This window comes from Marmota flaviventris, chromosome 2 (genome assembly GCF_047511675.1).
Source record: "Marmota flaviventris isolate mMarFla1 chromosome 2, mMarFla1.hap1, whole genome shotgun sequence".
NCBI lineage: Eukaryota > Metazoa > Chordata > Mammalia > Rodentia > Sciuridae > Marmota > Marmota flaviventris.
The window spans coordinates 73,367,751-73,392,527 of NC_092499.1; the positions used below are offsets into that span (position 1 = coordinate 73,367,751).

Below are 24,777 nucleotides of genomic sequence, written 5' to 3' on the forward strand. Positions count from 1 at the left end.
TGCATTTTCAAATTGATTTCAGTATTCATAGTTTATAAATGTCCCTCCCTTTACCTTCTCTGAATCTGTTGGAGCCTTATTCTCTTATTCACCAAGCAATTATCCTACATCTATTTAATGGAATTTGATATAGAGTTATTAAAATCTACTATTATTTGAAGCCCCATTTTCTGTTCCCTTGTTTATTTTTTTTCATATTTTAACTTAACATTTAATGAAAACAGCATTTTAACAGGTTCCATGCAAACATGGTTCTATTATTGATTTGCCGTTACCTTATTTTTACAAGAGGGTGGTGTGGGGAGATACAGAGGCCTGGGCTAGCCCCAGGTGTTCAGGATCATAACTTAGTAATTACATAACTTAGAAGTCCTTGACTCTACAAAGCATCAGTTGAAGTCAATAAAGCCTGTTTCTATCATCCTTTAGCTCAACTATAAAATGGGCAGGTGCCTGAGGCCTAAGCTTCAAGCCAATGGGTTTTTAAGGGCTGTTTAAAAACCAGAGCTAAGGATACATTCTTCAGTTTAAGGATACTTTTTGCAGTTCAAAATGTGTTCTTCCTTCTAAAAATGTGACACAAAGAATAATTTACACCAACTGCTTTTTATTATCAAGTTTCAGAAACCTTCCATAAGATGGCTAAAAAGGGGGAGGGATAAGAAAAGGGGAGGACTCCCCCCCAAAACTTATACAACCACTGATAATGTAACTTTTTCCATTGTTCCCAGTCAGCTCCAAACCCATTTTGTGCAAAGCCCATTTCCATGCATCTAAATGATAGATACAGGCTATGAAATTCTTTATTCTACTTGTAGCAGCTTATGCAGCTGCAGCCAAACATAAAGCTTCAGGACAAATTGTACAAACTTGACCATGTGGGATTTGAATTTAAAATATGAAACATAAAGTCTACACAAAACTGATAAAAATCCAGCACAGATAAAGGCTGAAACTTATAACCGATGTGTGAAAGGGAGTCTTGTTTCTTTTCAAGTGCTTTATTCTGCTACAGAATAGTTGAAATGAAGATGTAAAGCTTTGTGGTTGGTTTAAACTATACACTCTGTAGATACTATACCAATTTTAAAAGTTACATATAGACCGACAGATGTCCATCAGTTCATCTAGGTTGATCAGACACTCCAGCTGGCTCGCTGAGAACAAATCAGACAAATGTGGAAAGAAAATCTACCTGTGCAGTTTGTTTGCAGAGTTACTGATGGGCACACTGTACTCCATCCAGGTCTACAATGGCTGCTGCTTTCTTCATCAGAGCTATCATTGTATGCTTTACGCCTCTGACCACCTCCCGAGCCTTGAGTGCTATCAAATTCCTCTACCTCCTCTGTTTCTCCAATTACATTTGGGACTTCTGGTCTAGATGGCAGAAGATCTTCTAGTTTGGAAAGCTTATCTGGGTTGATCGAGTTGTTTTCAGGAAACTGCACATCAAACTTGATATAAAGATCACCTTTTTCAAAGGGATTATGATACTGTGGCATTCCTTCTCCTCCAACTACACAAACACATCCTGGTTCAATTACTTTGCCAGGAGGGTATTTCACCATAATTTGAAGTCCATCAAGGTGCTTGAATATGAACAGAAACCCACATAGAGCTTCAACAAGTCCTATCTTATATGTCATGTGCAAATCATTGCCATCTCTGGAACACCTCATGTTCTTTCTCCTGTAGCAAAAGAACAATGTCTCCTGGTTCCACTTCTGGGGCCTGGTCTGCTTCCCCAGTGAATGTAATTCTCTGTCCATGTTTCATGCCTTTGTCTTCATGAACTTCAAGAATCTTGACTTCTTCTTTAATCACCTTCTTCCCTTCACACTTTTTACAGTGGTCCTTTTCATTAATTACTTCTCCTTCTCCATTACAATCAGAGCACACGAGTCCGCGTCTGTTGTACCATTCCAGGAGCAAGCTCTCTGATCATGATGCATACACCTTGACCCTGACAAGCATTACACGTCTGAACAGCTCCAGACTCCCTGCCTTGGCCACTGTGAAAGTTTGACATATATGTGCTTAATTTGTATGAGTCATGGTTGTAATCCATTCCTCCATCCCGACATGAGAAGATCCTTTAACATTCAATATTAAAACAAGCTGAAGGAGTCATCTGGGGGCCTCTTCTTGTTTGGATTCTATGGAAGTTGCACCAGAGATAATCTAAACTCTAGTTCCCTGGCTCTCCCCCTAGTAGAGGGTGCAATCAAAGTGATTGAGGATGTCCACTTTCCAATATGGTCTTCCATTGGGTGACTTTATACTCAACTAATGATCCTGCTTCTTTGCAAACCATTTCTGAGACTCTTCTGCTGGAAGAACCTCAGTCTTTGGACTATCCTTGGATTTGCAGCATTGCATGAATTTTACTAGTCATCTGGCATTGGTATTGATCAGACCTGCTTCAAATTATAGCTTTCCCATAGACTAGATGTGGGATCTTGTGGAAGTTACTAGATGACTCTGTTTACTTCTCTGTAAAGAAGAATTGTTTTAAAGAGTGAATGAAATGATGCACATTGTAACTGGTACATAATAAGTGCTCCATAAATATTACCTGTGGTTTCCATGCCGAGAAAAAAATGGCTGACAGGAGGAAGCTCTGCTTTCTCCATGTCCTTGCTAACTTGCAGCCATGCATTAAGACTACGGTAGTGACATTTGAAGGTCATGTTTAACACGGATAGGGCTGTACCACAGAGGACTGAGATGGCCTGAAATACCTAGGGGGCTGGGTGGGCTGGATCTGGCAATTTCCTGCAGTGAGAAAACCAACCTTAACCTCTCAATTATTTGATTGGGGGAAGTTCAAGGATCCCTGGGTTAGAACTTTGTGCTATGCAAGTATTTCACACTTAATAACTGGCATGACACTGTTGAATAAAAATCAGTCCTGAGAGGGGGTAGGTGAGCTGAATTAAAGATGCCCCTGAGGTATACTCTGTAGGGATGGCCATATAAAGCTAAATCATCAAGTAAAGAACTTCTTTGCCCTCCTTCTGGTGGGTCCTGGGCAAAAGCAGATAATATGGAGAATTTCTTTAGTAATGTTAGTAATGGCCTGACTGTCCCATCCCACTCTTCAACTGCCTGTAGATATTATTATGGAACCAGGACACGGGCTTCTTTCTATCACAATGGCCAGCGGCTCAGCCAACCTTTGAGATACCTCAAAGATTGCAGTGATATAAACTGTATCCATTCATTCCTTTCCCCTCAGCCAATAATTTCTGTTTGTTGGAAAGAGCTGGCTTTGAAAGTAGCATTTTAGGCACAAAGGAATTCCACAGGAGTGAACTCATGGGGCTGAATTTTGGTTTCAAGAAGTTATAAAAGAAGGTTTTGAAAACTATGTGTCTAATTACTTTGGTTACTTTACAGTGTTACTGATGTTTAACTTCAAACATCCAGTAGAGGGCATGAAAGGAATTGGTTTTGTTGGGTGTACTATATTGAAGATAGGCTTTGAACAGTGAAAAAGGAAAAGCAAGTAAATGGATTGTATAATGCGTTTCTCAGACCAGGAACAACAAATAATTCTTTTCAAACATCACCTTGAAATATATTGCAATCTTTAACTTTCTTAGTCTTTATTTAAAATTCTTATTTCTCTAGAATTAGGATTTCTAATCTATTTATATAAAACATGGAATCAGTAAATGAAATATCAGTGATTTGTATTTAGATATATTAGAGACAAACCTGAATACATACACCAAACTTCAGTACATGATAACATTGTATTCACAATAAGCAAAGTTCTTCTTTCTGGCAGAAACTCTTCTTTTTATCTTCTGTTATTTGTTCTTTTGAGATACACATAACAGTAGAGTGTATTTTGACATATTATGCATGCATGGAATATAACTTATTCTAATCAGGATCCCATTCTTGTGGTTCTACATGATGTGGCATTTCACTGGTCATGTATTCATAAATGAACATAGGAAAGTTATGTCTGATTTGCTCTACTGTCTTTTCTATTCCCATCCTCCTCCCTTCCCTTCATTCCCCTTTGTCTAATCCAATGAACTTCTGTTCTTTCCTCCCCCTGCTCCTTATTGTGTGTCAGCATCCACACATCAGAGAGATCAGCCTTTGTTTTTTGGGGATTGACTTATTTCATTTAGCATGATAGTCTCCAGTTCCTTTCATTTACTGGCAAATGCCACGATTTCATTCTTCTTTATGGCTGAGTAGTATTCCATTATGTATATATATCACATTTTCTTTATTCATTCATATGTTGAAGGGCACCTAGGTTGGTTCCATAGCTTGGCTATTGTGAATTGAGCTGCTATAAACATTGATGTGGCTGTATCAGTGTAGTATGCTAATTTTAAATCCTTTGTGTATAAACCAAGGAATAGGGTAACTGAGTCAAATGGTGGTTCCAGTCTTTCCATAATGGTTGCATCAATTGCAGTCCTACCAGCAATGTATGAATGTATCTTTCCCCCCATATCCTCACCAACATTTATTGTTGCTTGTATTCTTGATAATTGCCATTCTGACTAGAGTGAGATGGAATCTCAGTGTAGTTTTGATTTGCATTTCTCTAATTGCTAGAGATGTTGGACATTTTTTTTTTTCACAAATTTGTTAACCATTCATATTTCTTCTGTGAAGTGACTGTTTGATTCTTTTACCCATTTATTGATTGGGTTATGTGTTTTGGGTATTAAGTTTTTTACATTCTTTGTTTGTCCTGGAGATTAATCTGAGGTACTATAGTAACAACAACTGCATGGTATTGGCACACACACAAAAAAAGACATGAAGATCAGTGGAGCACAATAGAAGACACAGAGACATAACCTTAAATATGGTTATCTCATACTAGACAAAGTTGCCATCAACACACATTGGAGAAAAGATAGTCTCTTCAACAAATGGTGCTGGGGAAACTGGAAATACATATATGGTAGAATGAAATTGAAGTCCTATCTCTCATCCTGCACAAAACTCAACTCAAAGTGGATCAAGGACCTAGGCATTAGACCAGAGACCCTGAGCCTACTTGAAGAAAAAGTAGGCCCAACTCTCCATCGGGTCAGCTTAGGAACTGACTTCCTCAATAAGACTCCTAAAGCACAAGAAGTAAAACCAGGAATGGGATGGTATCAAACTAAAAACATCTTCATAGAAAAGAAAACAATAAAAAAAGACAAAACAATCATTAAGAGAGAACTCACAGAATTGGAGAAAATCTTTGCCACCTGCACCTCAGAAACTCTTCTTTAGAATAATTTTTGTCTCTCAGTAGCACCCTCAGCACCCCACTCTGGCTTCACATGCAAATCAGGCTTTGGAAGCAGGCCGGGTGCTCAACCTGACTAAGGATCAACTTAGCAGTTGTAAGATAAGAAAAAGAGAATATACAGCATGTATACATGTACACACATATTACATATACACACAATTATATACACACATACATATAGTATATAAGTACATGCTACTTTCTCATTCTATTTTTGTAAGTAAAGCACACAACAGCACTACACTTAATGAGTCTACAATGTGCTAGACGCTACCTTAAGCACTTGAAAAATAATTTGAATCTTTATAACAACTTTACAAAGCCACCTTTATTATCTTCAGAAACATTGCATGTTTCATAGTATTTCTGTGCTTGGCAGTCTGCACCAAAATCTGTGGAAAGTAAGAATTAAATCCTCCTCGTGAAAAGTTCAGTATCTAGAATCCTTGATGTAAGTAATAAAATAACCAATCAGGTTCTTTCTGTATCTCCTGGTTTTGGATATTATCTTTTGGATATATCTTTTCCTTTAGTTTTTATTATCAAATCCTACATTCAATTGGTAATGATGTATGCTTCTTTTGTTATTTAAAAAAAATTTTCCTGATTAGCTTTGATACTGGCTATGCTACATTTGTAGAATAGTAATCTATTCTGGAATGGCAACTTCAACAGTTCTCAGATAATTTTCTATATAACTCAGGGTCTTACCTTTTTCCAGATAAGTTTCAATGACCACTGGTATTAGAATACTTTGAAGAGTTTGTTTAAAATAGATATTATTGAGCCCCAACAAAGATTATGTGAATCAGAATCTCTCTGGTGGAGGCTCAAGAATCTGCAGCTTTACCAGCTTCCCAGGTGTTTCTCATAACCAGTAAACCAATACACTGCCTTAGACAAGATTGATGTTCAGGCAGCACTTTGTGAGTCATAGTTGTCCATGCTATGACTCAGACCTCTGGCCACCTCAATTTCCATGTGCCATTTGTTGGTTAGCAGAAAAAGCATTATTTTAGGAAGCAAAAGTTTCTAGATGTTGATAATTTATTTAGTTTCTGTTTCCAACATCTGTAAAATATCTACCTTGCAGTATTTTTTTTAAGATAAAATGAAGTAATGTAGGTGAAGCACAGAAGTAGCAGAGTATCTGGTCTATATTTGAACCTCAAATAATAGTAGGTGTTTAAAAACTCACCATGAAATCCCATTAAATAGATTTAATATTATTGCTTGGTTTCTGAGAGTTGTAAAGTCAGAATCCCATAGGGAAAATATGTTGTATTAAATTTGAATTCAAAAGAAAAATCATAATTAAGTCCATCTTCTAGAAATAGAGGAGTTTTCTCAGGAAAGGGATAGATGAGCAGGATGTACTTTGTTCATAATGCCAAATTCTAGGAGATAATTCTCCTTGGGTCTCTCATATTTTTGCATCTTATGGTCGAGGCATTGAACGTCCTTTGTTCTTGTCTTTTCAAGCATGTTCATGTAGCAGATGACCTTGGAACATGAAGAAAATGTCTTCCTCTGGAGCAAAGGCAGGCATGCTTACTGCCCATTATAAAAGTTTCAGTTTCCCCAAACTCAGGGTTCTTGTTCCAAAATGTAACCATGTGCACAATTCAGCTTGGGATCAAAGAGAACTCATGCAAATATGTTGATACTTCTGCTTCTTTCCATGTCATGATAATAGAGAATTTGGTCTCTGACCCAGGAATTTCTTTGGTCAGAATCCATGAAATTATGACTCTTTAGATCTCAAGTGTGATACGATCTCAGCCCCTTTAGTTCTTAACACATGTTAAAGTACCTACACCAGAGGTTCAAGATGTCTTTAAAAGAATTTTATTTATTCATTGCTTAGCCAGGTGCTTGCCTGGTCATTCACACTCACAACTGAAGAAGTATGTGACTTGACTAAGATTACAGAGCTCATTTCAAGCTGGGTTTGAAACTCCAAGTCATATTTCTAGCCCTTTCTTCTTTTCTTCAGGTATTGACACTTGTCTAAATAGACTGGGCAAAAAGAAAATATGCAAAGAGAATGTGATTTTATAAGGATAGTTAGACATTTTATCATGGAAAAAGAATGTTTTCTACTAGAAAACTGGGACTTGAACAAAGTCATTCTTGGGCTAATTCCTTTGTTAGCTTTTCCACAAAAAGATTGATGGACTGTGCTTTTTCAAGTTCATGGATTGTCAAATATTCTGCAGCACCAAAGATGTACGATAGAAAGAAAGGTAAAATTCACATTAATAACAAACCTTGGGATAGATGGGTATGCTGAGCTGGTATATAAGAAAAGAATTCTGGGTTACAGTGGAATTTAAGGTGATGGGTCACAGATAAGTAATGGATGGATTGTATGAGAGAAGCTAAGTTATGTTTGGGGTGGAGAGTGGGTTTAAAGTAAGGAAGCAAAACCAAGAAATAATTCCACTCAAAATAAGTACGACTTCCTTATAAGCTGTTCTGTGCATTTTGGTCAGTGGAAGAAAACGTTAAAATCTTGGAAGTGAAAACAGCTGGAGAGCATAAAGCAAATCAGCAGTTAGCAGACTGAGGCAACAAGAGGTTGGAATAAATTCTCAAAAGCAGAGAACACTTGATTTAGAGTCCTGTCAGGGAATTTGGCTTTATTTTGGACATTGTTCCTACTTAAGTCTTGGAGTTCCAGTCAATAAAATACAAGCATATGTGTTACTTTAGTTTTAAGTATTCTTGTGCCAGTAACATTCCCTGGAAGGACAGGCAAGTCTTTAGTTTAGCATATTGTAACTAGTTCACCAGGAAGCCCTAAGGTCAAGCCTGAGCTGACATAGAAAGTGCAGAAGGTGCAAAGTGTTTTGTCCTTAAATAGCTTGCAATCCATAGGGGAAACAGACGTATAAATAAACCAGCAGAGTGAGACATGTGCCATAATAGACATTTATGAGATGCAGAAGTAGATTACAAGGAGAACCAACTCTATCTCAGGGTAGAGGGAAAAGCTTCACAGGGAGGTGAAATCCACATAGGTTTTCTCCGTCTAATGATTCAGGGGTAGACCCTTGTGTTTGTTCTGTTAATATGATTCCAAATGATCCGGTCTTCCCTGCTAACTGCATATTCCTCTGTCACAAATGGATGTTCTCTTCTTCAATACCTCTCATGGAGGAAATAATCTAAATGCCATTGTAAGTGATTTGTCTCTTTGAAATATTTTTTTTTCAATTGTATAGATATCACAAATCAAATAATCTATGCAGACGATGTCATAATTGCTGAGCATTTACACAATAAGAGATCATTCATCAAGACAAATTTGCTTCCTGTTTTTGTCACATCTATGCTGAGGACCATTTTATTTCCTTCAAAAGGCTTGAATTAAGCTTTAAAGATGAGCCACTGAAGTCTTGGTAACCATAAATATCCTACAACATCTTTTGGGCCTGAAGGCTCCTGCTGGGGGTACCTTTGATCCTGTGGACAGATATTAATTTGGGTTCACAGGAACATAGAAGTTTCTGACTTTTCTTGCCATTTTTGCCATCGCAATCTCATCTCTCCAGATGTTTGTGATATTTCTTAGTATTTTCACAGGTAATCTTTCCCCTTGCTTCTAGGAGCATCCTCTGTGCATAATGCTTAGGCCCTTGGACTTCATTTCTTCAGTATTTTTTGACATTTTTCCTAGGCACTTCAAGCATAGCAGGAACTTTACTTTTTTTTTCTCTTCAACTATCTTTATTGTTTTTTTTTCAAAAGAGAGAGTTTATCCATTTAAGTGTTTAAAGACTGACTTTTTATCCTGGGGGTTTTAGGTTAAAGGGGATGGGTGGTAAAGACATTCCAAATAGAAGAAACAGAACACACCTTAACCTAAAGAATTTTGAAAAAGCAAACCGTTCGATATTATATTCAAGGGGTAGAGAAAGAATGGGAAATAGGACCATCAAGGATTGCACCATCAAGGGCCACCTTGTGGCCAGGTGTGGTAGTGCATGACTATAATCCCAGTGGTTTGGAAGGTTGAGGCAGGAGGATTGCCAAATTAAAGGACAGACTCAGCAAATTAGCCAGGCCCTAAGCAACTCAGTAAGACCCTGTTTCTAAATAAAAAAGTTAAAAGGGTTGGCAATATAGTTTAGTGGTTAAGCACCTGTGGATTCAATCCCGAGTACAAGGGAAAAAACAAAAAGCCTTATGAATTATTTTGACCATGACACCAACACAGAATTCTAAAAAGGGAAATGCCATGATCGCATTTATATTCTTAAAAGATTGCTTCAATGGAAATGTTGTTACTAGATTAAGCCAAAGGGGGACTCACCAGGGGAACTGCAGGGAGAGAATTCCAATCTTGAGAGATAATGAAGGCTAACTGAAGGCAATAGAAATGAGAGTGGGAAGGGGAAGATGGATTTTAAAGCCACTTATTAGGGGAAAATGAGAAGAATTAAGAAAATTGATTTAAGAAGTGAGCAAGGGGCAGGTAGGAAAGATCAGGTTTCTTAGGCTTGAGAGACAAGGACAAACCTGTCATCACTATGGAATGTAGAGTTGGAGATTTTCAGTGGAAGTTAGATATGCAGATATGAAATTGAGAATATAGAACTTTAGCTGCTAACATACAGGTCTGGAAAACTTTAGCATTAGAACACAGGAGGAGACATGCTCAGAGAACAAGCTAGACCTCAATGACTCAATGATTATGTCTTCCTAATCTCGGCCTCTGTCATTAAGGGAGCCTTAGAACTGCTATGTTTCTACACAATCAACATTTATTAGAAAAATTCATTTTTTAGCCTCCATTCTGTTAGGTGGTGTTCTGGGCATGAATGATCATCTGGTGAACAAGACAGGACAGGTTCCTGTCTCATGGAGCTCACATTCTGGGTCATGGTATAGGTAGTGGCAACAGCAAATGTGGTAGCCCTTTGGTAGGAAGAGCTCTGAAGTGGTCTAGAAACTTTGGCAGAAAATGAAATTGGAGAGGTAGGCCCGATCATGGGGAACCTTGAAAGTCATACAAAAGAGAATAGCATTCTTTCTATACATTTGAGGATATAAAAAGCAGGGCAGTGTCAGCATCTGCTTTGTTATGTGTTTATCCCTCCTTCCTGCCAGAGTGGGTTGGATTGGGAGTGGGGTCCATTCTCAGGTCGCTAGTGATTTCTGACAAAACTTAAAGCTAAAGGTATTGCTGGAAAAATCAGGATTCTTTCCCTTGAGAGTTTGTGTGAATTAACTTTGTGTGGCAATTGATAGAAGTGGTGAAACAGATAAGATTCACAAGATGAAGAACCATTATAGGCTGTGTGTAAACTGGAGTTGTGAGAAACCAGAGAGTATAATGTAGCCTAACTGATGAGGTACAGAAACAGGAACACATCTCTGTTTTTTGGTTGTTTTTTGTTTTTGTTTGTTTTGTTTGGTTTGGTACCAGGGGTTGAACTCAGGGGCACTCAACCACTGAACCACATCCCCAGCCCTATTTTGTATTTTATTTGGAGACAGGGTCTGAGTTGCTTAACACCTTGCTATTGCTGAGTCTGGCTTTGAACTCACAATCCTTCTGCCTTGGCCTCCTGAGCCACTGGGATTTACAGGCTTGCACCACTGTGCCTGGCTATTCCTCTGTTCTTTAACCCCGGTGGATACCTTTGACCTTTGACCTTTACCGGCTCACTTGTGTTATTACAATAAATTCCTCCTTATTTGAATCAACTGTGTGAACCTTTCCTAATTGAAAGGGCCCAATTAAGACACCCAGGAACAGTGGGTAAGAAGAGAAGAGGACAGATCTTACTACTTTATCTTCCCATGGAGGAGTCACCTGGATGAGTTGTTTTGATTGTAGTACTTAAAGTTCATCCTGTACTTCTTTACTTATATGCCTCTCTCATGATTTGCATGTCTTATCTTTGTACCTACAGCATTTACCATCAAGCCTCACACATCCTTTGGTGCTCAGAAGTGCATATGGAAATGAATTGAGCAGGAAAACTGAATAATTTTTGAAGGTTGTACTAAGAAGGAAAAATTAAAAGAGCAGTTTTAGAAGTAGGAACTTTGAGCAGACAAGAGATGGGGAACCGGAAAAGGCGGTATCTGGAAAGACAGTGGATGAGTATCCTAAAAAGGCGTGGTCAAAGGGACTAAATCCAATACAGAGTTTAAAATAATGAGAATTTGATGTGTCTCTTGCCTTTTCCAGTGGTTTTATCTCAGAGATGGAAGGAAAGGTCATATTGACATTGATGGAAGAGGCAGAGTCACCAGGGGTAGTTTTTGTTCAATCAGTTATCACAGCACATACAGATCTCATTGATTTTATAAAATCAAATATTGCAAACTTCCATTAATATAGCATTATAAATCAAGATAAATCCTTGGTCATTGAAGATACATGCATATCTCCTATTAATAAACCAATAAAATCGAAGGTCCATTGCACTCAGATTAATATGCATGCTTCTATTTTTTAGACTTTAATTTTTTCTTTCTTAGAAATTTAGGTTTATAGCAAAATTGAGAAGAAGATAGAGATTTCCCATGTACTCCTTGCCTCTGCACATTCATAATCTCCCTCATTATCAACATTCCCATCAGAATACATTTGCTACAGCTGAGGCATCTCCATTGACATATTACTCCACAATCTAAATAAGAACATGCTCTTGGTATTGAGCATTCCATGGGCTTGGACAGATGTGCAATGACATGTATCTACCATTATACTATTGTGACGTAGTTTCATTCTACTCTTCCTTGTTATCTTCCCTTCATCCCAATCCCTGACATCCACTGATCTTTTATACTGTCCCACAGTTTTGCCTTTTCCAGAATATCAGAGTTGAATCATATAGTATGTGGCTTTTCATATTGGCTTCTTTCACTTACTAATATGCATTCAAGTTTCCTTCATATCTTTATTTTTAAAAAAAAATTTTTTTAGTTGTAGATGGACATCATACCTTTGCTTTATTTATTTATTTTTATGTGGTGCTGAAGATTGAACTCACTGCCTCACACATGCTAGGCAGGTGCTCTACCATTGAGCTACAACCCCAGCCCCTCTTTTTAATCTTTTTATGGCTTGATAGCTCAGTTCTTTTTTAGTGTTGAATAATATTCCATGGTCTTGAAGAATCAGAGTTTATTTACCCATTCACCTTCTGAAAGACATTTTGGTTGCTTCCATTTTTAGGCAATTATGAATAAAACTGTTATAATACCCACATGTAGGTCTTTGTGGAGACATGAGTTTTCAGCTCCTTTGGGTAAATATCAAGGAGCATGAGGGTTGAGGCATATGGTAGGGGTATTGTTAATTTTGTAAAGACTTACTAAGCTGAATTCCAAAGTGGTTACACTGTTCTGCATTCTCAGGAGCAATGAATGAATTCTTGTTGCTCCACGTCCTCTCCGGTATTTCAGATTATCAGCATTCTGGATCTGAGACATTCTGTAGGTTTGTATTGGTATCTCATTGTTTTAATTTTCTTTTCCCTGATGACGTATGGTGTGAAGCATCTTTTCATATGATCATCTGTCATCTGTGTGTCTTATCTGGTAAAGTGTTGATTGAGATCCTTGGTTCATTTTTTAATTGAGTTATTTTGTATTGTTGAGTTTTAAGAGTTCTTTGTATACATCAAACAATAGTCTTTTGCAAGTATTTTCTCTTACTCTGTCTTTTCTTTTATACTCTTAACATTGCCTTTGACAGAGCAGAAGTTTTAATGTGTGTGTGTGTGTGTGTGTATGTATGTGTGTGTGTGTAAGAGAGAGGGGGGTGCGGAGAGAGAAAGAGAGAGACTGAGCTCAGGGGAGCTCTACCTCTGAGCTACATCCCCAGCCCTTTTGACAAGGCCTCATGAAGTTGTTAAGGCTGGCCTCAAACTTGTGATCCTCCTACCTCAGCCTCTCCAGTAGCTAGGATTAAAGGTATGTGCCACTATGCCCAAGAGGAATTTTAAATTTTAATGAAGTGATGATTACCTTCATGAATTGGCCTTTGTGTTGTAGCTAAAAAGTCATTGCCATGCCCAGGGTCATCTAGATTTTCTTCTTGGTGGTCTTCTGGTAGTTTTATAGTTTTGCATTTTACACTTATTGGTATAATCAGTTTTGCTTTTGGATGGCTCTAGCCTTATTAGTGTTCTGCTTGGACTGAAATCATTTTTCTACATTGCTCTATTTCACTTCATTTGTCTTTCCCAGATTTTATTCTCTTTAAGTTTAAACAACTATCTGTCATTTCAATAGAGCTCCACAGTCTGGTGTGGAATACAGGTTGAAATACAATGATAAGGGTAACTTCAGGTAGGTGGTTAAAGGAATCGTCAATAAGGCTGTAGTCGAGGTCCTTCTCCTGTCTCCAGAGACAACTCTGGAAACATCATTCTGCTGCCATTAGCCTTTGGTAAGTTTACCTGAGAAGAGTGTGCAGTTGCCAGAATGGGGGTAAAGTCAAGGGAAAATATTATAATGAAAATAATTTGAACTTATCTGCAAACTGGAAGAATTCAAGAGACAGAGAAGCTGAGATAAAAATGTTATTTCAAAAGTGTTGAGTTCCCACACCCCAGGGCATCTTCCTGATGTAGAAATTCAGATACATTCATCTCCAGGATATATAAAGAATTCAAAAAACTCAACATCAAAAACAAACAAACAAATAATCCAATCAGTAAATGGGCTAAGAAACTTAACAGACACTTCACAGAAGAAGAAATACAATTGACCAACAAATACATGAAAAAATGTTCAACACCTCTAGAAACTAGAGAAATGCAGATCAAAACTACTCTAAATCAAGCACAGTGGTGCATGCCTGTAATCCCAGCAGGCATAATCCCAGCAATTTAGGAGGTTGAGACAGGAGGATCACGAGTTCAAAGCCAGCCTCTGCAAAAGCAAGGAGCTAAGCAACTCAGGGAGACCCTGTCTCTAGATAAAATACAAAAATAAGGCTGGGGATGTTGCTCAGTGGTCAAGTGCCCCTGAGTTCAATCCTCAGAAACAAAGGGAAAAAAAGAAAAGAATTCTAAGATTTCCTCTCACTCTAGTCAGAATGGCAATTATCAAGAATACAAGCAACAATAAATGTTGGCAAGGATGTGGGGGGAAAAGGTACACTCCTACATTGCTGGTGGCACTGCAAATTGGTGCAACCATTATGGAAAGCAGTATGGAGATTCCTCAGAAAACTTGCAATGACCAAGTTATCCTACTCATTTAATACCCAAAGGACTTAAAATCAGCACACTACAGTGACACAGCCACATCAATATTTATAGCAGCTCAATTCACAACAGATGAATGGATAAAGAAAATGTGGTATATATCCACAATGGAATACTACTCTGTCTTAAAGAAGAATGAAATTATGGCATTTGCAGATAAATGGATGGAGCTGGAGAATATTATGCTAAGGGGAATAGCCAATCCCCCCAAATCAAAGGCCCAATGTTTTCTCTGTTATGTGGATGTTAATTCACATTATGGAGGCTGGGGAGTGGGGGAGCTAGGGAAAAAAGAGGTGCTTTGGATTGACCAGAGGGGAGTGAAGAGATGGGAGGGGACATAGGGTAGGAAGGATAGTTAAATGAAACGGACATTATTACTCTATGTACATATTACATGACCAGTGTGATTCTACAACATGTACAACCAGATGCTTAATTTCCCTTTCCACCACACAGCAATTGCTCTCTTGGCCACAATCACAATTTAACTACTACTACTACTACTACTACTATTATGATTAGGTGGTTTTGGGTGGGGGGGATGTTTAAGGGAGGTAATGAGTTGAGATCTCAAAATTTTCCAGTCACTACTTGGTGCCACTATTAAAACTTCTTACCTGCTGAAGACTGGCTCTGGTCTTGTTTCCAACCTGACTCCCACAGTCATCCCTGCTCATAGGGAGCACCCACACAGCAACCTGGGGTCTTAGTGCCTTGACTCTAATTTCTATTGACCTTCTCATTCACGGCTCCGCAGCTATTCCCTTTGCAGGTTGGTCATTCCTCCCACAACGCTGCTTAGATGATCTAGTTTCTGCCTCCCTCTTCATCTGCATCTTGGAGCTTTCTCCCCTTTGCTGTCTTTGTGCCGGTCTTGTTAAATATCTTTCAGTTCCTCTAAGTCATGCTGCTTCCCAACTCAAGACAACACATGAGGGAACACATGTGTTTTCTCTGCCTCAAACCAAGATCCTAAACGCCTCCTAATGTCAAGATCCTAGTCATTCACCTCACATCTGCTTATTCATCCATTCAGTTTGATCTTAAGCAATGCTCTCTTAGGGAACATCTTCACTGAACCAGATGACAAGGAGAGGTTTTTCTGATTTATATTCTCAAGGCATTGGACATTTTTCCATCGTAGCGCATCTGAAAACTGATGAATTGCAAACTCAGAAGATGGGTTTAGTCCTATTTTCGTCTCTGCTCTGCTCTAATCCCCCTCAGGGCTGGGATAGTGCTGGTCTTATTCACTATTATATATGCACTTTTGCTGACATGTATTTGTTTATTTCTATGCAGTTTTGTCTCATTATATTTGTGTGACCACCACCATGGTCAAAATACACACAGTGCTATCACTAAGATTCCACATGCTACCTTTTGATAGTCATGATCATCTCCCTTCCTGCCTTACTCCTCTCTAACCATTGGTAATCACTAATTTGTTCTCCAGCTCTATTCAAAAACAGCTTTATTGACAGATAACTGATATGTAAAATTGTGCATATTTAATGCATCCATTTTCATAAGTTTGGATATCTGAAAACACCTATGGTGCTATCAACACAATCAAGACAGCAGACATAGTTACCACATCCCCAAGTTTCCCTATATGGCTTTTAGATGTGTATGTGGTAAGAACAATTATTATGAGACCTCCCCTCTTAAATTTTGAGGTGAATAATATATATTGTTAACTCTAAGCACTACGTTGATCTCTAGATCTTATTCATTTAAGCATGACTGAAAATTTATACCCCATGATTCATACCCTACAATTCCCCATTTTTCCCACTCTCCAGAACCCCTCCCCACCATTATTGTGTTCCCTGCTTCAATGATCTTGTCTATTATAGATACTTCATGTAAGTGAAATCAGGTAGTATTTGTCCTTTGTGACTAGCTTATTTCACTTAGCATAATGTCCGCAACTTTCTTCCATGTTGTCCCAAATGGCAGGACTTCCTTCTTTTTAAAAACTGAATAGTATTCTATTACTCACATATACCATATTTTCTTTATTCACTCCTCTATTGGTATGTAGGTTGCCTCCATCTCTTAACTATGTAAATAATGCTGCAACGCACATGGGAATGCAGATACCCACTGAGATCCTGATTCCAGTTCCTTGGGATATGTATCCAGAAGTGGGGTAGCTGAATCACATGGTAGTTCTGTTTTTAATTTTTTGAGGAATCTCCGTGCTGTTCTCCATAGCTGCTGCACCTTTCCCACCAACAGTGCACAAAGTTGCCAAATTGTCCATATTTTTGACAATGGTTCTCATCTTTTTGTTCATAAAAGACATCCTAACAGTTGTCTCATTGTAGTTCTGACTTGCATTTCTTTAAAAATTAATGATGTTGAAAATATTTTCATATGCCCATTGGTCATTTTTATGTCTTCTTTGGAGAAATGTCTGTTCAAGTCTTTGACACATGAAAAAAACTTATTTTGCTATTGTGTTGTAGGAGTTCCTTATCTACTTTGGAAATTAATTCCTTATCTGATAGAGGGTTTGCAAATATTTCTTCCATTTTCTGAGTTGCTTTTTCATTCTGTTTATTGTCTCCTTTGCCATGCAGAAGTTTTTCAGTTTGATATAGTCCTATTTGTTTGTCTTGTCTTTTTTGTGCTTTTGGTGTCATATTCAAGAAATTGTCAAAAACAACGTAAAAAACTTTTCCTCTATGTTTTAGTCCATTTGAGTTGATTTTTATGAGTAGTGTAAGGCAGGGGATCCAATGTTATTTTGTTTTATTTTTTTTGCATGTGAACATCTAATATTCTCAACACCATTTGTTGAACAGAATATTCTTTTCCTATGATATATTTTTGGCAAAGATCAGTTGACCATGCATGTGTGTTTATTCTAGGCACTCTATTCTGTTTTACTTGTCTATGTTTCTTTTGCCAGTACTATACTGTTCTTTTTTTTTTTTTTTTTTGGTTGTTCAAAACATTACAAAGCTCTTGACATATCATATTTCATACATTTGATTCAAGTGGGTTTTGAACTCCCAATTTTACCCCAAATACAGATTGCAGAATCACGTTGGTTACACATCTACATTTTTACATAATGCCCTATTAGTAACTGTTGTATTCTGCTACCTTTCCTATCCTCTACTACCTCCCCTCCCCTCCCCTCCCATCTTCTCTTTCTACCCCATCTACTGTAATTCATTTCTCTCCTTGTTTATTTTCCCATTCCCCTCACAACCTCTTATATGTAATTTTGTATAACAACGAGGATCTCCCTCCATTACCATGCAATTTCCCTTTTCTCTCCCTTTCCCTCCCACCTCATGTATCTGTTTAATGTTAATCTTTTCTTCCTGCTCTTCCTCCCTGCTTTGTTCTTAGTTGCTCTCATTATATCAAAGAAGACATTTGGTATTTGTTTTTTAGGGATTGGCTAGCTTCACTAAGCATAATCTGCTCTAGTGCCATCCATTTCCCTGCAAATTCCATGATTTTGTCATTTTTCAGTGCTGTATAATACTCCATCATGTATAAATGCCACATTTTTTTTATCCATTCATCTATTGAAGGGCATCTGGGTTGGTTCCACAGTCTAGCGATTGTGAATTGTGCTGCTATGAACATCGATGTAGCAGTATCCCTGTAGTACGCTCTTTTAAGGTCTTCAGGGAATAGTCCGAGAAGGGCAATAGCTGGGTCAAATGGTGGTTCCATTCCCAGCTTTCCCAGGAATCTCCGTACTGCTTTCCAAATTGGCCGCACCAGTTTGCAGTCCCACCAGCAATGTACAAGAGTACCCTTTTCCCCACATCCTCTCCAGCACTTGTTGTTGTTTGACTTCATAATGGCTGCCAATCTTACTGGAGTGAGATGGTATCTTAGGGTGGTTTTGATTTGCATTTCTCTGACTGCTAGTGATGGTGAGCATTTTTTCATGTACTTGTTGATTGATTGTATGTCCTCCTCTGAGAAGTGTCTGTTCAGGTCTTTGGCCCATTTGTTGATTGGGTTATTTGTTTTCTTATTGTTTAATTTTTTGAGTTCTTTGTATACTCTGGATATTAGGGCTCTATCTGAAGTGTGAGGAGTAAAAATTTGTTCCCATGATGTAGGCTCCCTATTTACCTCTCTTATTGTTTCTCTTGCTGAGAAAAAACTTTTCAGTTTAAGTAAGTCCCATTTGTTGATTCTTGTTATTAACTTTTGTGCTATGGGTGTCCTATTAAGGAATTTGGAGCCCGACCCCACAATATGTAGATCGGAGCCAACTTTTTCTTCTATCAGACGTAGAGTCTCTGATTTGATATCTAGCTCCTTGATCCACTTTGAGTTAACTTTTGTGCATGGCGAGAGGAGGCGATTCAGTTTCATTTTGTTGCATATGGATTTCCAGTTTTCCCAACACCATTGCATGCTTTTAGCTCCTTTATCAAATATAAGATAGTTGTAGCTTTGTGGATTAGTCTCTGTGTCCTCTATTCTGTACCATTGGTCCACCCGCCTGTTTTGGTACCAGTACCATGCTGTTTTTGTTACTATTGCTCTGTAATATAGTTTTAAATCCGGTATCGCTATACCACCTGATTCACACTTCCTGCTTAGAATTGCTTTTGCTATTCTGGGTCTTTTATTTTTCCATATGAATTTCATGATTGCTTTATCTATTTCTACAAGAAATGCCGTTGGGATTTTGATTGGCATTGCATTAAACCTATAGAGAACTTTTGGTAATATCGCCATTTTGATGATGTTAGTTCTGCCTATCCATGAACAGGGTATATTTTTCCATCTTCTAATTCTCTTTTTAGGGTTTTGTAGTTTTCATTGTATAAATCCTTCACCTCTTTTGTTAGGTTGATTCCCAAGTATTTTATTTTTTTTGAGGATATTGTGAATGGAGTGTTTTTCCTCATTTCCGTTTCAGAAGTTTTGTCGCTGATATACAGAAATGCCTTTGATTTATGCATGTTGATTTTATATCCTGCCACTTTGCTGAATTAATTCATTTATTAGTTCTAGTAGTTTTTTTGTAGACCCTTTTGGGTCTTCTAGGTATAGAATCATGTCATCTGCAAATAGTGATAATTTAAGTTCTTCCTTTCCTATTTTTATGCCTTTAATTTCTTTCGTCTGTCTAATTGCTCTGGCCAGTGTTTCGAGAACTATATTGAATAGAAGTGGTGATAGAGGGCATCCCTGTCTTGTTCCAGATTTTAGGGGGAATGCCTTCAATTTTTCTCCATTGAGAATGATGCTAGCCTGAGGCTTAGCATAGATAGCTTTTACAATGTCGAGGTAAGTTCCTGTTATCCCTAGTTTTTCTAATGTTTTGAACATAAAGGGATGCTGTACTTTGTCGAATGCTTTTTCTGCGTCTATTGAGATGATCATATGGTTCTTATCTTTAAGTCTATTGATGTGGTGAATAACATTTATTGATTTCTGTATATTGAACCATCCTTGCATCCCAGGGATGAATCCTACTTGATCATGGTGCACAATTTTTTTTGATGTGCCTTTGTATCCGATTCGCCAGAATTTTATTGAGGATTTTTGCATCTAGGTTCATCAGAGATATTGGTCTGTAGTTTTCTTTCTTTGAGGTGTCTTTGTCTGGTTTCGGAATCAGGGTGATGTTGGCCTCATAGAATGAATTTGGCAGAGCTCCCTCTTTTTCTATTTCCTGAAATAGCTTGAAAAGTATTGGTATTAATTCTTCCTTAAAGGTTTTGTAAAACTCCGCTGTATACCCATCCGGTCCTGGGCTTTTCTTGGTTGGAAGTCTTTTGATTGCTTCTTCTATTTCATCTATTGATATTGGTCTGTTTAAGTTGTGAGTATCCTCTTGACTCAGTCTGGGCAAATCATATGACTTAAAGAATTTATCGATATCTTCACTATCTTCTATTTTATTGGAATATAGGTTTTCAAAATAATTTCTAATTGTCTTCGGTATTTCTGTAGCGTGTGTTGTGATATTGCCTTTTTCATCCCGTATGTTAGTAATTTGAGTTCTCTCTCTTCTTCTCTTCGTTATCATGGCTAAGGGTCTGTTGATCTTATTTATTTTTTCAAAGAACCAACTTTTAGTTTTGTTAATTTTTTCAATAGTTTCTTTTGTTTCAATTTCGTTGATTTCTGCTCTGATTTTAATTATTTCTTGCCTTCTGCTACATTTGCTGTTGTTTTGCTCTTCCTTTTCTAGGGCTTTGAGATGAAGTGTGAGCTCATTTATTTGTTGGTTTTTCCTTTTTTTGAGGAATGACCTCCAGGCGATGAATTTCCCTCTTGAAACTGCTTTCATTGTGTCCCATAGATTCCGATATGTTGTGTCTGTATTTTCATTTATCTCTAAGAATTTTTTGATTTCCTCCTTTATGTCTTCTGTAACCCATTGATCATTCAGTAACATATTGTTCATTTTCCATGTGATGTATGCTTTTTCCTTCCTTCTTTTATCATTGATTTCCAGTTTCATTCCATTATGATCAGATAAAATGCATGGGATTATCTCCACCCCTGTATATTTACTGAGGGTTGCCCTATGGCATAATATATGGTCTATTTTTGAGAAGGATCCATGTGCTGCTGAGAAAAAAGTATATCCACTTGATGATGGTTGATATATTCTATATATGTCAGTTAAGTCTAGGTTGTTGATTGTGATATTGAGTTCTATAGTTTCTTTATTCAACTTTTGTTTGGAGGATCTGTCAAATGGTGAGAGACGTGTGTTGAAGTCACCCATAATTATTGTGTTGTGGTCTATTTGATTCTTGAACTTGAGGAGAATTTGTTTTATGAACGTCGCAGCACCATTATTTGGTGCATAAATATTGATAATTGTTATGTCTTGTTGGTGAATGGTTCCTTTTAACAGTATATAATGTCCTTCCTTATCCCTTTTGATTAACTTAGTCTTGAAGTCGATTTTATTCGATATGAGGATGGCCACCCCTGCTTGCTTACGAGGCCCGTGTGCGTTGTATATTTTTTCCCAACCTTTCACCTTCAGCCTGTGTATGTCTTTTGCAATCAGATGTGTCTCCTGGAGGCAGCATATTGTTGGATTTGTTTTTTTAATCCATGTTACCAGCCTATGTCGCTTTATTGGAGAGTTTAAGCCAATAACGTTTAGAGTTACTATTGATACATGGTTTGTACTTCCAGCCATGTTTGATTATTTATCTTCTTTTTTTTTAAATTTAATTTAGTTTGTTTCTCCATGGTTAGCTTTCCCCCCGCCCTCTGTTTTTATAGAGGCACTTCCCACTGATGCTTTTGGTTATTGTTTTTCATTTCTTCGTGGTGTAGTGTTTTGCTCAAGATGCTTTGCAATGCTGGTTTTCTGGCTGCAAATTCTTTTAGCTTTTGTTTATCATGAAAGATTTTTATTTTGTTGTCGTACCTGAAGCTTAATTTTGCTGGATACAGAATTCTTGGTTGGCATCCATTGTCTTTCAGTGTTTGAAATACGTTGTTCCAGGATCTTCTCGCTTTCAGCGTCTGTGATGAAAAATCCGTTGTTAACCTTATTGGTTTACCCCTGAATGTAATCTGCCTCCTTTCTCTTGTAGCTTTTAATATTTTCTCTTTGTTCTGTATATTGGATATCTTCATAACAATGTGTCTTGGTGTTGGTCTACTGTGATTTTGTGTGCTCGGTGTCCTGTATGCATCTAAAATTTGTATATCCGTTTCCTTTTTTATTTCTGGAAAGTTTTCTGTAATTATTTCATTCAGCAGGCTACTCATTCCCTTGGTTTGAATCTCTGTACCTTCTTCTATCCCGATGACTCGTAGGTTTGGTTTTTTTATGTTATCCCATATCTCTTGGATGTTTCTCTCGTGATTTTTAACCAGCCTTTCTGAGTTGGCTAGGCTCTTTTCAAGATGATATATTTTGTCTTCATTATCTGATGTTCTGGTTTCTACTTGCTCCACTCTGTTAGTGATACTCTCAATTGAGTTTTTAATTTGGTTTATCGTTTCCTTCATTTCTAGAATTATTGTTTGATTTTTTTTATAATCTCTATCTCCTGATAAAGATGGTTAACTTCTTCTTTTATCTGTTTATGTAATTCATTTTCAAAGTGTTCTTTCACTGTTTGGATTTGCTGTCTCGTATCCTCTTTAAGGTTCCATTCCATCTGTCTAAGGTATTCCTTGAGTTATTTATATGACCATTTTTCTGCTGACTCTAGGTCCTCCTGAATATTTAGGCTGTCCTTCATTGTTTGTACCCCTTTTCTTCCTTGCTTTTTTATGCTGCTCATGTTACTTCTTGTTCTGTTTGACTGTTGAGTTACTGTTTACTCTTATAAATTTATTTGATGCTTGGGAGGAAAGATATTAGAAGGGAAGGGAAGAAGTCACTAAAGAGAATGAGAGTAGGCAGGTAGAATTCAAGGAAGGGGGAATAAGAAAATTGAAAAGAAATGAAAAGACAAAAGAAACAAAAACAAAACACACACAAAAAAGTTAGAAAATAAAGAAGGAAAGAAAAGAAAAAAAAATTTTTTACAAAAATAATAATGATAATAAAAATAATGAAAATTAAAATTAAAAAATTATAATAATAAAAATAAAAAAATTAAAAAAAATTAGAAACATTAAAAAAAGTTAAAGAACAACAACAAAAAAAATTGAAAATGAAAGAAAAAAAAGAAAAAGAAAAAAAAATGATAATAATAATAATAATAATAAATGTAGTCATAGAGTTCGATTAATTTCTCTTCCAGTAGGTGGAGCTGTGCCCACTGGGTCAAGCTTCTCCTCTCACTAGGTGGGAACCAATCACTGTGTAGCAGCTCTTCCTCACAGACTGGGCGGGTCTCCAATCCTGAGTGCCTAGGGCCTTCTCTTGTGTTTCCTCAAGCCAGGCCGTGCTCACCTGTGACGCTCACCACAATACTGGCTACATGCCATGTCTGCTGCTCCTGGGAGCCCTGTTGCGCTGGTTTCAATGCAGTTATCTCCTCCGCCCGTGATGTCAGTTCTCTGCCAAGGTGGTATCACATGTAAATGGTGACCGTTCGTTCCCTTTGCCGGGTGACCAATGCAACGGGTGGGTCCTGACTGTCTCTCCCAATCCCCGTTTCAATCCTGTGGCCACTGCCTATGAAGGCTCGGTTGGTTTTTACCTCTGAAAGTTCCTAAGGGCCAACCAGTTATTTCAGCAGGATTGTTAGTGCTGAGTCACGAGAAGCAGGCGAACCGGAGCTTGGATGCAGCTGATCCGGGCTCGGTGTGTGTGTTCTGAGGGGCCCAGACTGTACAACCCGGATCCACGTCAGCTCAGCATTGCCTAGTGATCCTGAGCAAACAGCATTTATACAGTTTACAGCTCCCTATGCCCGCACAGTTGAAGAGGTCAGAGACTTGATCTCTCCCCGCCCGCTGCCATGTTAGATCTCCTCAATGATATTCATGTTGCCCTTACAGCTTCCTGGCATAAGCAAGTTCTTGGGATTATACAAACTGCTGCTTCTGTTTCCAGTCCAGATTTCTAGAAATTAAACCCTGCCACTGTCGCCTCTTCCCTGGGGCCACGCTCAGGGGCGCCGCGCTCGTCCGCGACCGTAGCTGCACCAAAGAACCGGTGCCCAGCCCCCGGGGCCCAAGCGGCTGCCGCCGCGGCTCTCCGGCTCCCTCCTCTGAAGCACGGGTCCCCTCGCAGGGGCATGCAGAACGACCCCAGAGCAGGCTCTGCCCGAGGGTGCAGCGGCGAACAGGCGACCCAGGCGCTCAAGGCTGCGGTCCAGCCTTTGGAGGACAGGGCTTGGCACGCAGCCCAGCTCCAACCTCTAGGTGCGGCTGCTGGACAATGTAGCCATAGCCATCAAGACAGCCAGCAGAAAGCAAATGGCGGCTCCCGCGGAGTGGATTTTCGGCACAGAAACCGCAGCCCAGCCAACGATCCCAATCCACAAACTCTCCCTGTATAAAAAATACTCAAAAAAAAAAAAAAAAAAGGCGGGGCGCACTGAGCTTTCTTTGCCTAGGGTACTTACAATCCACTGCTGATTACACATTCACCTTCTCTGCCCGGAGCGAAGCGAAAGAGGAAGCAGATGGGAGCAAAGCGCCCGCGGCTCTGGGCGGCAAAGCGTCCGGGAGCCAAGCGTCTCTTTTTTGATCTCTTTGTTCTTCCTGCTGCTTGGCAAAGTGGTCCGCTACAGATTAACGGTGAAAGGAGCTCTTACACGCTGTGCAAAATCTCGATTGAAGCCGCTGCTCTGAGCACCACGCTCAGCACTTCAG

General features: G+C 38.4%; 1 pseudogene; it reads right to left on the reverse strand.

The window, feature by feature from the left end:
- Positions 1 to 1,216: 1,216 nt before the first annotated feature.
- Positions 1,217 to 2,071, reverse strand: LOC114088111 (dnaJ homolog subfamily A member 2 pseudogene; annotated as a pseudogene).
- Between the last annotated feature and the right edge of the window lie 22,706 nt (positions 2,072 to 24,777).